Raw genomic sequence first — 12,686 nt, 5'->3', positions numbered from 1 at the left:
CAGTGTGATTTACTGCTGGCTCACTCCCGACATCGATGTCTGTTTAGTGAGCCATCATATTTTACACACATAGATGTTTAGTTTATACTAAAGACATTTATGTTTAGTTTGTACATTATTTGTTGCTTAGGTTTTCTAGTGTGGCACCCATGGCACGGATTGGTGTTTAGTGCAGCAACATCTATACTTTGGAATTCCCTGCTTATTGATATCAAGCAGGCTCCTTCGCTATGTTCTTTTCGGTGTCTGCTAAAAACATTTTTGTTTAGCCAAGCATACACAGATGCTTAGAAATGCTGGTATGCCTTCTTACCTGTTTTAGTATTTTAACTTGTTTTATGTTTTAAACTATCGCCACAATTTTAACATTGATTTTATTGTTTTTAACTTCTTTGCAAACAGCTTCAAGGTGGTTGTTGTTTTCAAACATTCAAGCGCAAACAAACAAACAAACAAACAGTGCAACTGTGGATGGGAAGGTCCCCTGTCCGTATCAGACTGAACCTGCCTGGAAACTGGGGAATAGTGGTTTGCAAGAGTTTGGCAGCATTTAAAACTGCACAGCCTTCACGCAAGGCAATAATAATAATAATAATAATTTATTTTTTGTACCCCGCCCATCTGGCTGGGTCTCCCCAGTCACTCTGGGCGTCTTCCAACAAAGATTTAAAATACATTAAACGATGTATTAAACGATGTCGGGGGGAAAAACAGCTTTGGAGCGGGTGGGAAACTGCTGTTCTAAGCCCGACAGAGATACCTGCCGCCTAAGCAGCGGTGGGAAAAAACCCGCTTTGCTTCTTGAGCCTGAAATAAAATCCTCGCTCCATTCGACCCCTCCCACTCCGAGGTGGGAGGAGCCTAGCCTCGCTTTCGTCCCAAGATGGCGGCGCCATTGAAAAAGCCCTATGCGAGCGGCCCTTTTTTCTCCCCGTGACGTCACGACGTCCAACGTCCCATGAGAGGAAAAGGGGCGGAGCCTCTGCAGCCGAGCCTCGTTCGGGTGTCAAGATGGCGCCGGGGCTGGGATCGCCCTATGCGCTTGCCTCGGGGCGGCGCGCGGGGCTCGGCAGAGGAGGAGCCGCCGCCGCCGCAGCAGCCTCCTGTCCGGAACGCGGCGGGCGGGGGGAGCGTTGCCATGGCAGCGAAGAGTAGGTGTCACACCGGGCCACTTCCTGGTTGGAGGCCAACGTCCCGGGCACTCAGCTGTGGCGGTTGGGGGGGGCGGGGGAGGAGGCGGCAACGGCGGCGGCGGCACGAGGCCCCGGAAGGAGCGCTGAGGTAAACTGAAGGGAGGAGGGAGCGGAGGCTGGGCTTGTGGGGAGGGGGCGCCCGGCCCTTCGTGGACCCCCTCCGCTGTGGCGGGGCCCCTCCATGCTGAGGGCGAGAGGAGAGCCAGGCCTCGAGGCCTTCCCTGAGGGAAAGGTGGGCTGTTCCATTCTCCCCCAGAGGGGTGGGCGGGCCGGGAGTTTGGCTCACTCCAAATCCACCTCGCGTGTGGTGGGTTTTCCCGTGGAGCTGAGGGCGTGTTGGATTAGTGTTGTGTGTGGGGGGCGGGGGCTTTCCCCCTCCTGCTCCTCTGGGGCCCTTTGCAGCTCGAGGGGACAAAGGGGAGGCTCTCCCCCTCCCCACTTCCATTCATGGTGGGTCGACTCTGGGATGGGGGGGGAGTCATGGGGGGGAGCGAAATGCCAGGGTTTTTCCTTTGTATGGGAAGTGGGGGGGGGGTAGTAGGAAGCCGCCAGACACCCCAGTTTCGACTCTCTTGGAGGAGGATGCTGGGTTGGGGGGGGGCGGGAAGGAGGAGTTTTCCGGAGGGGGGAGCTAGAGGGTGTGGGGAGGTTTCTTCGTGCATTAAGGTAAGGGGTGTGTGTGTTTAGGGGAGGGGGAAATAACTGCAGACACAGCAGAGCGAAGGTGGTTTGGAGGTGGTGTGGGAGCAGGAGAGGAAAAAAAGGATTTTTGCTGCTGAATCCTGTGCATTATTTGCTCAGAAGTAAGTCTTGCTATTTCCAATGTGTGTGTTTTAACTTCTAAGTAAGCATGCCTAGCATTGTAGACTGCAAAAGGATTGCTGCGGAAGTTCTGAAAAGTGGAGAGGATCTGAATGGTCCCTGGGAGTCTATGAGCCTTTGATGTGGGGAGCTGAAGCTTATGGTGGATTACATATAGGGACTCTTAATTTGATTTACTCCGTATGTGTGTAGACGTTTTTTAATGCCCACAGTTCAGTAAGACGTTTTGCCATCTCTAACAACAAGCAATACCGCAATTAAAAGCAGAAACTTGAAATGTTTGCCCCTTTTGGTGATATAAAACTTTTGGGAAGGAAAGAAGTTTCCCATAGTTTGTGCCTCTGTTGTAAAAGTCTTGGACCTCTATGCCATGTATTGATATGGGGTTTGGGTAGTGGAAAGAGTCTTGTATTGGGCACAAAAGACTCTGAACCAATTTTGTTGGTATCTCTCTCTCTTCTTTGAGTGGGTTGATGTTAGAAAGTTATCAACCTAGCAGCCTTGAGGGGGGAGTGAGGGCCACCTGCTCCAGCACATTGGTACTCTAATACAAAAGTCCTCCAAAAGCAGCTTTGCTCCCTCCACCTTGAATCGTCACTTATGGAAGCTATGGCTGTTGAATTGTAAAGTTCCTTCCTTGATCGGGTCCTTTGGGAGCTGAACCAAAACCACTGACATTTGCTGTTTGGCTGAATGGCTGGTCCAGACAGTAATTGAAGAGAGCTGCTGTATTCTATTACCGATCCCCTCAGGATTGCTTCCTTTGTTGAAAAGTTTGGAGCAGTTTATTAGAGCAACTGGACTGTCAATTTTATATTGTGTGGCGGTGGAATTGAAGTGCATTGTGTAGTGTATAGTTTAACAAATAACTCTTTCAGCCTGGTCCTGTTTTATTCAGAACTTACTGAGTTTGGTCAGAGCTTTTTGCCAAGTAAGGCTGAAATCTTCTGCATATTGTACTGAAACTGAGAACACAGTGGGAGTTGCTTTTCAGTAAACATGTGTAGGATCTGGCTGCAAGACTATAATATTGCAGCCTTTGTATAGTTACTTTGAATTGTTATTTAAATGATAGCTGCCCTAACCTGATGGACTTAATTTTTCTCCTTGTTGGACAATACCTGTGACCTTTTGGCAACTACGGGAAAGCTGTTTGTCAAGTGATTCTTTGATGTGTAAATTCACTGAAACTGTGAATGAGGATGAGGGTGTGTCCTGGTGAATATTTGATCTGTGCTTCTATTCCTTGCCTCACTTGTCAGTACTGCAGGAAAGGTTGTTAAATCTTAGGAAGTGATTTGCTTTTGTTGTAACTTGGAGCACTTCTTGGATGGTAATGGTGGAAAATTTAAACTGTTAAGTTGCAGGATAGCTGCCTGCCTTATTCTCTCGTGTTTTGTACTCTTTCGCTGAAGACTGTTAAATTAACTCACTGCCTGAAATTTGAACTGAGGGCAACAGCAAGCTTCTCTGTTTTTACAGAATTATCTCCAAATTGACAGCTCATTGGTCTGTTGATTAGGAGAATTAGGGTTTGTACACTCATGTCCCGAGGAAGTATTTTGAGACTGAAACTGTGACAATAACATGTTTGTGTTTGTATCTAAAAGAAACCAGCCAGATATAATGCAAGTTGGAGTTGCGCCAAAATGGAGTAGTTGCTCAGGAAAAGGCATTGTCGGCAATTTTCTTCTTGTTATATTATGTTTGGCCAAGCATGGATTATCATACCCTGAACTCTGCTTGTGCTGCAATTTATTGAAGCGCAAACTTCCCGCAGCTTGTGTTACTGACTGCAGAAGCCATGTTCTTTTTAAAGGCCACAGACCTCTATGTGCATGGAAGTAACCTTTGAGTCTTAGGGGCTTGTCTCCAAGTAAACATGCATATGATCAGCTTGAAAGTCTGATTTCACAATAAAAATATGTATAAAAGCAGATTGCTATCTTTTATAATTCTGAAGATAATGCTTAAAAAAATGTGTGGGCAACTCCTGGTGAACTCTGAGAGGTGGCTGAATTAGCAGGCTCGGTTTCAGTGTCCTGCATAGTTCTGGCCCTCTCTGTATAACTAGTAGAGGCACCAACATTTATACAGAGTAGTGTAAAAATGTTTCCACAGGGTTCAGAATGAAGCGTTATTTTGGCTGAATTTAGTGGGGTTTTTGGTACAGTCATTCTTGCAGTAGTAGAGCAAGACTTTGAAAAGATGCTATGAACATTTACCGTATTTTTTGCTCTATAAGACTCACTTTTTCCCTCCTAAAAAGTAAGGGGAAATGTGTGTGCGTCTTATGGAGCGAATGCAGGCTGCGCGGCTATCCCAGAAGCCAGAACAGCAAGAGGGATCACTGCTTTCACTGCGCAGCGATCCCTCTTGCTGTTCTGGCTTCTGAGATTCAGAATATTTTTTTTCTTGTTTTCCTCCTCCAAAAACTAGGTGCGTCTTGTGGTCTGGTGCGTCTTATAGAGCGAAAAATACGGTATATACTGCCCTATAACTGCAGGTCTCAGGGTGGTTCACAGGATAAAATCAGAAACATAAAACCACAATATACAGAATCAAAATAAAAACAACAACCCAATAACTCTCCCCCCCCCCCATTTCAGGAGGGCATAGAATGTCAATTAACCTAGCTAAAAAGAGTTAAGACACTAAAAAACACTTTGTAACTAAGGAAATGGTAAAACGTGCATCTTGGTGACTGGACATGAGAGGCTCAGTATGGCTGGCCTAGGAGTTATTTCTTGCTAAGTGGCTTCACCCTTGCTAAAATAGCACCTGTCCTCATACTAGGTGGAGTTGTAATTAGAATGGAATTTCTAATAACTATAGTAGCCAAAGCTTGCAAAGGAGCACATTTTTAGCATCGTATGATTATCTAAAAACTCTCACAACACTTATGTCTGTGTCAAAATTACAGTGCAGGAGAGACATGGTACTGTAAATGCTGATGCAGAGATCAGGTCTTGTGTGGTGTCTCTAACAAATCCTTCCAGACCTTGACTGGAATGTGTGAAAGAGCAGCTTGGTTCTTGGATAACACACACCTCTCTGTCAAAGCACTTGTTGTAGGTCATGGATAGATAGTAGCAGCCCAGAGGGGAGTGTGCTGCAAGTCAAGTATGAGAGCCATTTTATACATCCAGAATTCTGTAGTGAAACCTTTATTGAATGCTACTGCTGCAGGCTGATGGTTATATGCTTGATTGTACCTTGGAAGATTTTTGGGGTAGGGGGGTTAAGTTGAAGGATTTCATCATAGGTAGAAATGTGACATGTCAAAGAGAAGGCAAAGTTGAACCAAGAACCAGCTCCCCTGTCAAAGTGGACTCTGGTGGGCTTCCTTCGCTGGCTTAAGTACTTGTGCCAAGTAGCAACTGTTCAGTGATCTGGAGGAGGCAGTGAACTTCCCAGCATTTTAATTTCTCATAGATACCTGGAGCAGTGTTGTGGGCATCCTGGTAATTAAAAGTCAGGCAGTTCACAGACCCAGGTGCCTGCTGTGTGGGGTGGGGACAAGGACCGGCATCAGTGGTGGGCTCTGACACCTGCTTGAGGATGCCAGGTGCTAGTCCTGGCTCAGCATTTCCTCAACCTGCTCGTTTAGAAAATCCAAGTAGATTTATAGATGGGAAAATATTCTTGCATGGATTAACCCACCTTCAAGCCTCACTTTTTGGGATTCTGACAAAACTCCACTACTTGATTTTGCTGAGTGTATAAAATGGCCTTGGTAGGTGCTGCTGTATAGTTGCATCATGGGTTAGTCACTTGAGCTGTAGATAAACATACCAGTTATATCTGCCACTTGTACCATGATTTCTGCAGCTCAGTAATGTGGCTAAATTACTGTTCTCATGTAAATCAACTGTCTTTTAAGTCCATGGTGGCTGGGCATTGGCTGTTTACAATAACTTTGTCTTAAAGTCCTTTGTTTTTCACTGAAAATCCCCTTATCATAAAAAGAAGTGGGTGCCACTGAAGCCTCTTGGAAAAGAAATGTACACTTTGCTCTTTGTTTTGAAGGCGTTTTCTGATGCCTTTCGACAGAATTGACAGCGTTCAAGGCCACTAATGACTTAAAAGCACCATATTGCAGCAGTAGCAGTAAAACGGCAGATATGAAATAATAAAAGTTGGCTGTAAACACCTAGTGCCTGTATTTGCAAAACACAATGAGATCCTGGAAGTAAAATGTTGGTAAAGCTTTTGTAATGAATGCTACAGAGTGACAAGTTCAAAGGCTGGTGGAACAGAATGTGTGGAGTAGAATTTTCGTAGGTGCTGCCTGACTTTGCTTGGAATTTACAGATTTAATCTCATGTGGAGACAAGGTCCAGAGCAGATACGCCTCCTCCCACTCCTAATAATCAGTGTGCATTCTAAGGTACCCTGTTAGTTGCTTGATTGCTGCCAGTTAAAAAGGAAATTCACCTCACCTGTGTGCAATATCTGGACATGTAACATGGCCCCTAGAGGACCCCTGGTTCTAGCTCTTATTCACACATTACACTGGTTACAAGTAAGAAGCATAGATTCTACTTCCTCATACAAGGACTTTCCCCCTCCAACCTCCTCTTTATCTTTCAGGAAAGCTCTGAATGTCTGCCACAGAAACACAGGATTTTGCTGGGGGTTCTGTGGTTGTTCTAAGCACACTCACTTTATGCTGGGCACTCACCAGACATGTTGTGCATCGCTGATGCTATGCATGGACTGGACATTTTCTAGGATGCACTTAACACTTGGATATGGTAGTCTGGAAAAGAGATAATTAAGAAGTGATATGATAAACTAGCTTTAAATATCTGAAGGGCTATGGCATATAGGTAATAGAGCAAATGTGTTTTCTGTTGTTCCAGAGGGCTGGGTATAAATCATCGGGTTCAAATGACAAGTCAAAGGATTTAGACTGAAAATTAGGTAGACCTTGCTGGTGGTGAAAGCCGTTTGACAGAGGGACTTAGAAGATGGGATGCCCTTCTTCGTTAGAGGTTTTTAAGCAGAGGCCTGCATTGGCAAAGGGTTGGACTAGCTGCCCTTTGAAATCCCTAACTCCATACCTCTGTGATCTTACCACATTGCAGGAAAATACCAGTCATAAGGAGACAAACAAGCTTCATAGAAGCTTTTCTGTTATCATTGATCTTTTTACTGAGGAACCCCTGATAGATTTCCTTAGAGCCCAGTTTGAAAACCGCAACCCTAGCATGTGGGATAGTTATGAGTGTACCATGGAAACCTGCTCCCAGGAACCACAGTTGAACATGTTTGCCCAATGCACATTTGCAGGTTATGCACAGGGCCAAAACATTTTGCTGCCTGAGGTAGAACAGCATATGGTGCTTCCCTCCTCAAGTCCATGTTCACAGTACCCAAGGCTGACCCAGTTGCTTTGGCTCCTGAGTCAGAAAATGCTAAATTCAGTAACTAACAATTCCTTCCTTTTCATGGCACCCAGAACCAGCTGCTTGAGGCAGACACCTCAGTCTTCCTAACGGTAGGGCTGGCGCAGGTGTTGCATGAGGTAAAAAAATGATGTGCAGTGTGTAACTTGCATGTTACATGTTAGCTGCAGGTGCATGCTGAACTTCGTATGCTGTTGTGAGAAGCATCCCTTAGGAAGGACCTAAGTACCAGTGTTGCTTCTGTGAGCCAATTATGTAATAATTGTAATTAGCCATAGTAAATAGTTCAAAGAAGTGAAAGTTGCCTTCAGAGGATAACATAGTTGAGTCAAAAGATCACCATTATAATCAAGTGCATCATTTAAAACATTTTATCTTTGATTAGGCAGTGTGTTGAGTTGCAGGAGCCTAGTGAGGAGTTGTTTCGCTTAGGGAATTGACAGAATTGATAGTTTTCATGATTTCTTCCAACTTCCACATGAAATCTTTTGTTTCACGTATACCAGATGTGATAGCCCAAGCCGAAAAATGACCAGATTTGATGATTTGTATTCTCCAGACAGTGATTCAAGGGTGCTATGTATATTTTGCTGCATAAACTGGCCCATTCATGCATAGTCAATTTCCATAATGAGCTGGGCACCATCTAGTGATTGCTGCTTCACCCTTAAGAGAGTGAGTATAAGTGTTGCATGCAAAATACATGTACTTATGGGTGGCATATAAAATACAGTGATGTTGTGGGAGTACCTGTTAGGGGGAGAACCATGCTCTTGACTTTGGAACATCACTTGGGCCTCAGAATGGGGCAAGGCATTTTTTCATTCTCATCCCTGGTCTCTGCTTCTAGGCACCCGGCTGAGCTCCAGAGAAATCCTCTTTTGCTTTACCACCTCACCCCAGATGACACCAGCTTCCTGCTGTCCCCACAGATCCCTCATGACTACCCTATTCTGTGAGGCTCAGATTTTTTTTAAAAAAAAGCATATAAATGAAATCATAAAGAATATGCTATATTGCCAACTCATTTAAAATATGGCAGTGTACAATAAAACAACCAAAACGTGAAATGCAGAACAGATGACCAACAATCAATCAAATTAATTCTCTAAAATGCTTGGTGAAACAAACATTTTTAGGAGGTGGTAAAATATCAGTATTGTGGGTACCTGTCCCAGTTAGGTACCTGGGAACAGGGGCCACACTCCTTTATATTCCCCTGCAGTGGGAGGGGCTGCATTCTCATTTTCATGATTATTATCCATAATCACCACTACAAAGAAAGACTTTTGGTGTCCTGTTTAATAGCTTTGGTGTCTGAAATATTCTTCTACAAGCTCTGCTGTTCTAGGGAATTAAATTCCCTTTCACTTTTCCTTGTAGCCATTTTGGTGGGTTGTGAGGGAATGCAAGCTGCTTAAAAAGCTGAACAGATTTTTCATCTACAGTTTGGGTAGGACCTGAACCAATGCATTAATGCTACAAGAAAGGAGCTTTTGTGGGTTCCTTCCAACTACAATTCTATGAGTTAACTGGTTCCATCTTTTTCTCCCTAGCTTCAGCAGTGGGGTCACCTCTGAAAAACCGATGACAAAATTTTTATATTGCAGCTTGGGCATGCTTTTCTTGTGAACAAAACAGTGGGGAAATATTCTACCATATTTTGATAAAATATGGTGAGCTATTGGCAGGGGAGAGAAATATTTTTTTCAGGGTGTGAGAATACCATAGTGTTGGTGCTCTCTTTCCTAAGCAAGAAAACGAAAGAGGGAAGTGTACTGAAAGTGCTCTGAAAAGTTGGTTTCATAAAAAGTTTTCCTTCATCAAAGGCAATCTAAAACACTTACAAAAAGATACAAGTATACTAACAGCTCTTTAAAACCTTTTAAAACGTCTTAACAAATGAAGAACAATCAGTTAAGCCGTCCTTTTCTATCTTTAAACTCAGATCTATAAAACAGAAAGCTGTCGCTAGTATAAATCAAACTAATCGTCATGACAAAGTCTTACTGTGAGCCCACTTATATATGGGGAGTTACAAATAGACTTTTACAGAAAGTGCAAATAACAGGGAAGGGGAGGGGAAGCTTTTAAGTTGTTACAAATTATTATTGCCTTCAAATGCAATTGGCATGAGCAACAGCCGGGGGGGGGGGGGGCATTTTGAGAACCCCTTTCTCCTTTCCTTTCTTGCATTCATTGTTTGGCTTCCCTTGTTTCGGTTTTTGCTTGAATTTCTCCTATTACAGTAGCAGTTCCTTTGATAGGTTTTGCAACTGATTAACCAGCAAGCTGCCTTTGTAGAAAAATCTGGAGGCTTTCCGGCTTTCTTTCTTGGATTTACTCTGGATCTGCAACTGGATCTGCAAATGTTATGTTCAGTCACATTTTAAGGAAGTTGGATAATTACTTTCTCTCTCATCTTATCCTGCCTAAGCCTTAAGGAATCAGGGAAGAGAGGCACTGCATGGAATTAGCTCACTAGATTTGCACAGATGGCGGTATTGTGGTCAGTTTTTTAAAAAATACCAAGTTACTGAATATTTCTTACAGCAGCAATTCAAAAATAGAAATACTGGGCATACAATAAGCCCACAATTTATGCAGGGTTTTACGTTTTGGGAGTAGCACCTAAAGCCAAAATTGCATATAGCCAAAACACATTGGGTTCAGTGCCGGGTGGGATAGCCAAAGTCATTTTTCACAGAACCCCACCCCCTTTATATTTTATTTTTTTGCCGTGCACTTAAAGCTGAATGCACACAAGTTAAATGTGCAAACGTTGTGGGCTCACTGTACTATTGAGTTGCCATTTAAGATGACACTCATACTATGAGTAAGGAAGAGTTATTTTCTTTTGTGTGTGTGACAATATGTGTGTATACATGTGGGGAGTAAAGTGAATTGGGGCTGCTCACCCTGCAATGGCCATGGGTTGATTTTGAGCTGGCTGCTTCTCCTTTCTCTGTGTTGGAACTATGAGGGATAGTGTATAGGACAGGGGTCAGCAAACTTTTTCAGGAGGGGGCCAGTCCACCGTCCCTCAGACCTTGTGGGTGGGCCGGACCCCCCTCCCGAAAGAACTCCCCGCTGCCACTCAAGCCAACACCACCTCATCTTCGACAGTGTCATTGTTGTCCTCTGCCTCGGCCAGGTGTCCACGGGGCGCAGAGCCCATGCCTCTGGCCTGGGCAGCAGAGGCAGCCTCCTTGCCACCGCCGCTTCCTCCCACTCGGCTTTTGGTCATACGTGGCTGCCCAGAGCTTCCTGCAGCCAGTCCAAAGCCGCGCCAGTGTTGCCACCCACCCTGAGGTGCCCACAGCTTTGGATTGGCTGCAGGACCTTCCTGCAGCCAATCCGAAGCTGTGCCAGTGTTGCGGAAGTCAGTCCCCGTGCGGCGAGGCCTCCGCACCACACTCGTTTAGCGCGTGGACTGACCAAGTGGGCATCAGGGTCCATGGGCTGGATTTACGAGCCCGGTGGTCCACATCTGGCCCCCAGGCTGTAGTTTGCTGACCCCTGGTATAGGACATACTTGTTGACAGAAAACGGTGTGGGGGCAGGGAGAGAACCATTTCAGTTAATTTCTCCATTGTAGGAGGAGTTTGTCAATGATTTTTCAGGACTTGCCATTAGCACTGCAGTAGCGCAACTCCCCTCTCTTGTTTAGCAAGTGACATCAGCAGCAACTGTTCTTTTCAACTTGACCATCGTCGTACATCCTCGGCAAAGCCCCAGGCCTAGTGTAGCTGTGATAAAAAATGAGGAAGGATGTAAGGAGAAAAATCTGACTTAGGTCTAGTATAGGCATTATTTTTTAATCAATGGTAATCATGTTCCTCATTTAAGCTTTGCCTTCATCTTTCTCATGTCAAGTCATAAGCACAAGGCACACTGCCTAGCCCGGAAGTAAACACTGCAGTCAGTGAACTAACGATCTCTCTTACTGAGAGAGACAAATACAATTGCAGCCGGGAACTCTTCTGGGGTTTAATTGGTGAACATGAAGGCACATGTCTGGCTATGGATTATTAACAAAGATTGGATTGTTAACAGATGACTGGAGAATGAACATACCTTACTTATCTGTTAAAGTCTCACGAAGCTCTGCATATTGCTTTTGATGGTTGTGCCACATAAACATTTATTTGGAGTTTGTTAAAAAAGAGAGAGAAATTATTAGGCTAACCTACTTTGGGTGAATGTGGATGCAGGCCTGTAGCTGGAAATCTTGTTTGTGGGGGAGGGTAAATGGCAAAGGGGAGTTGCAAGTCAGTACAATACAGCAACAGCCTCAGTACAGGTAGACATCTCATAACTAATTTTAATAAAACAAAACTTATAAGAAGCGTGTGTCAGTCAATCATTCTTTGCACTTACTGGTTAGAATATGGAGTAAGAGCTGGTTTTCTTCTTCCTGACGAGAGAAATCTGCAGCTTACTTCAAGGAGGGACTAATCCTGTGAGAAAAGGATTGTGAGCTAGTTGCTTAGCCACAGGATGGCATAACGTATGCTCCTGTAAATAAATGGTTTGTGTCATTATTTATTTTGGACACTTTTGTGCCATTTTTAAGGTGACCACACCATAAAGTGATTTACACAAAACAGTAAATTATGATTATTCCCTCCCTCCCTCCCTCCTCCCCCCCTCTCTCTGAAGACTCTTTTAGAGATGGCTAAATTTTGTATCTTGTTCCATCATCTCTCCCTGAATGAGCAGCTAGGAAAACCTGGTACCAGGTGGCAATTACAGCAGAGGGAGCTTCTCTGCTGGATTACAAAAAGTCTCACCCACCCAGCTCTCTTCTTCTCCTCAGTGGGTTTTAGGGGTGGTGTTGGGAAATGAGATGTTAACAGTCCTCAGCCCAGCTGTGGTATTTTTGCTTCTGCTGTTATTAAATAGAATGGCCATCAGGAAAACCTATCACCTCCTGTTTCATCTTGTGCATGTACATCTTACAAATAAAGTTATGTTGTTCCTAGCTTGAGGTTAATTTCTCTTCATTTCCTCCTTTGTGAGCATTTGGAATAGAATATTTCATTGTCTCTTTAGTGTAACAATGTACGTAAATTAAAGTGAAAACTAGGGAAGGGTCCAAAATATCCCTGGTGAGGGGAAGGCCAGACCTCTGGTGGTATGGTCAGGGAGTGGGTGTGGGAATGTTAAAGATTTATTTGCTAAGATTATTGTGCTTAGACTTACTGTTAGCGTGTTTTTACTCCCTGTCAATAAAGCAGTTCTAAAAATATGTTGAGTA

The 12,686-nt window shown here is 44.3% G+C and overlaps 1 protein-coding gene across 6 annotated transcripts in view; it reads left to right on the top strand.

Annotated features, from left to right (window-relative positions):
- Positions 1-1,039: 1,039 nt before the first annotated feature.
- The window catches only part of USP6NL (USP6 N-terminal like), a 136,102-nt gene continuing 124,455 nt past the window's right edge, over positions 1,040-12,686 (top strand). The window contains exon 1 of one of the 6 annotated variants that reach the window (XM_081022753.1): positions 1,040-1,151. The gene's annotated coding sequence lies outside the window, so the exon portion shown is untranslated. The other 5 variants (XM_081022750.1, XM_081022752.1, XM_081022755.1 and 2 more) reach the window with 5 other exon arrangements.

The sequence above is a fragment of the Podarcis pityusensis genome (assembly GCF_964106645.2).
Source record: "Podarcis pityusensis genome assembly, chromosome: 10".
Taxonomy (NCBI): domain Eukaryota; kingdom Metazoa; phylum Chordata; class Lepidosauria; order Squamata; family Lacertidae; genus Podarcis; species Podarcis pityusensis.
This window is presented reverse-complemented; position numbering and strand designations above follow the sequence as displayed.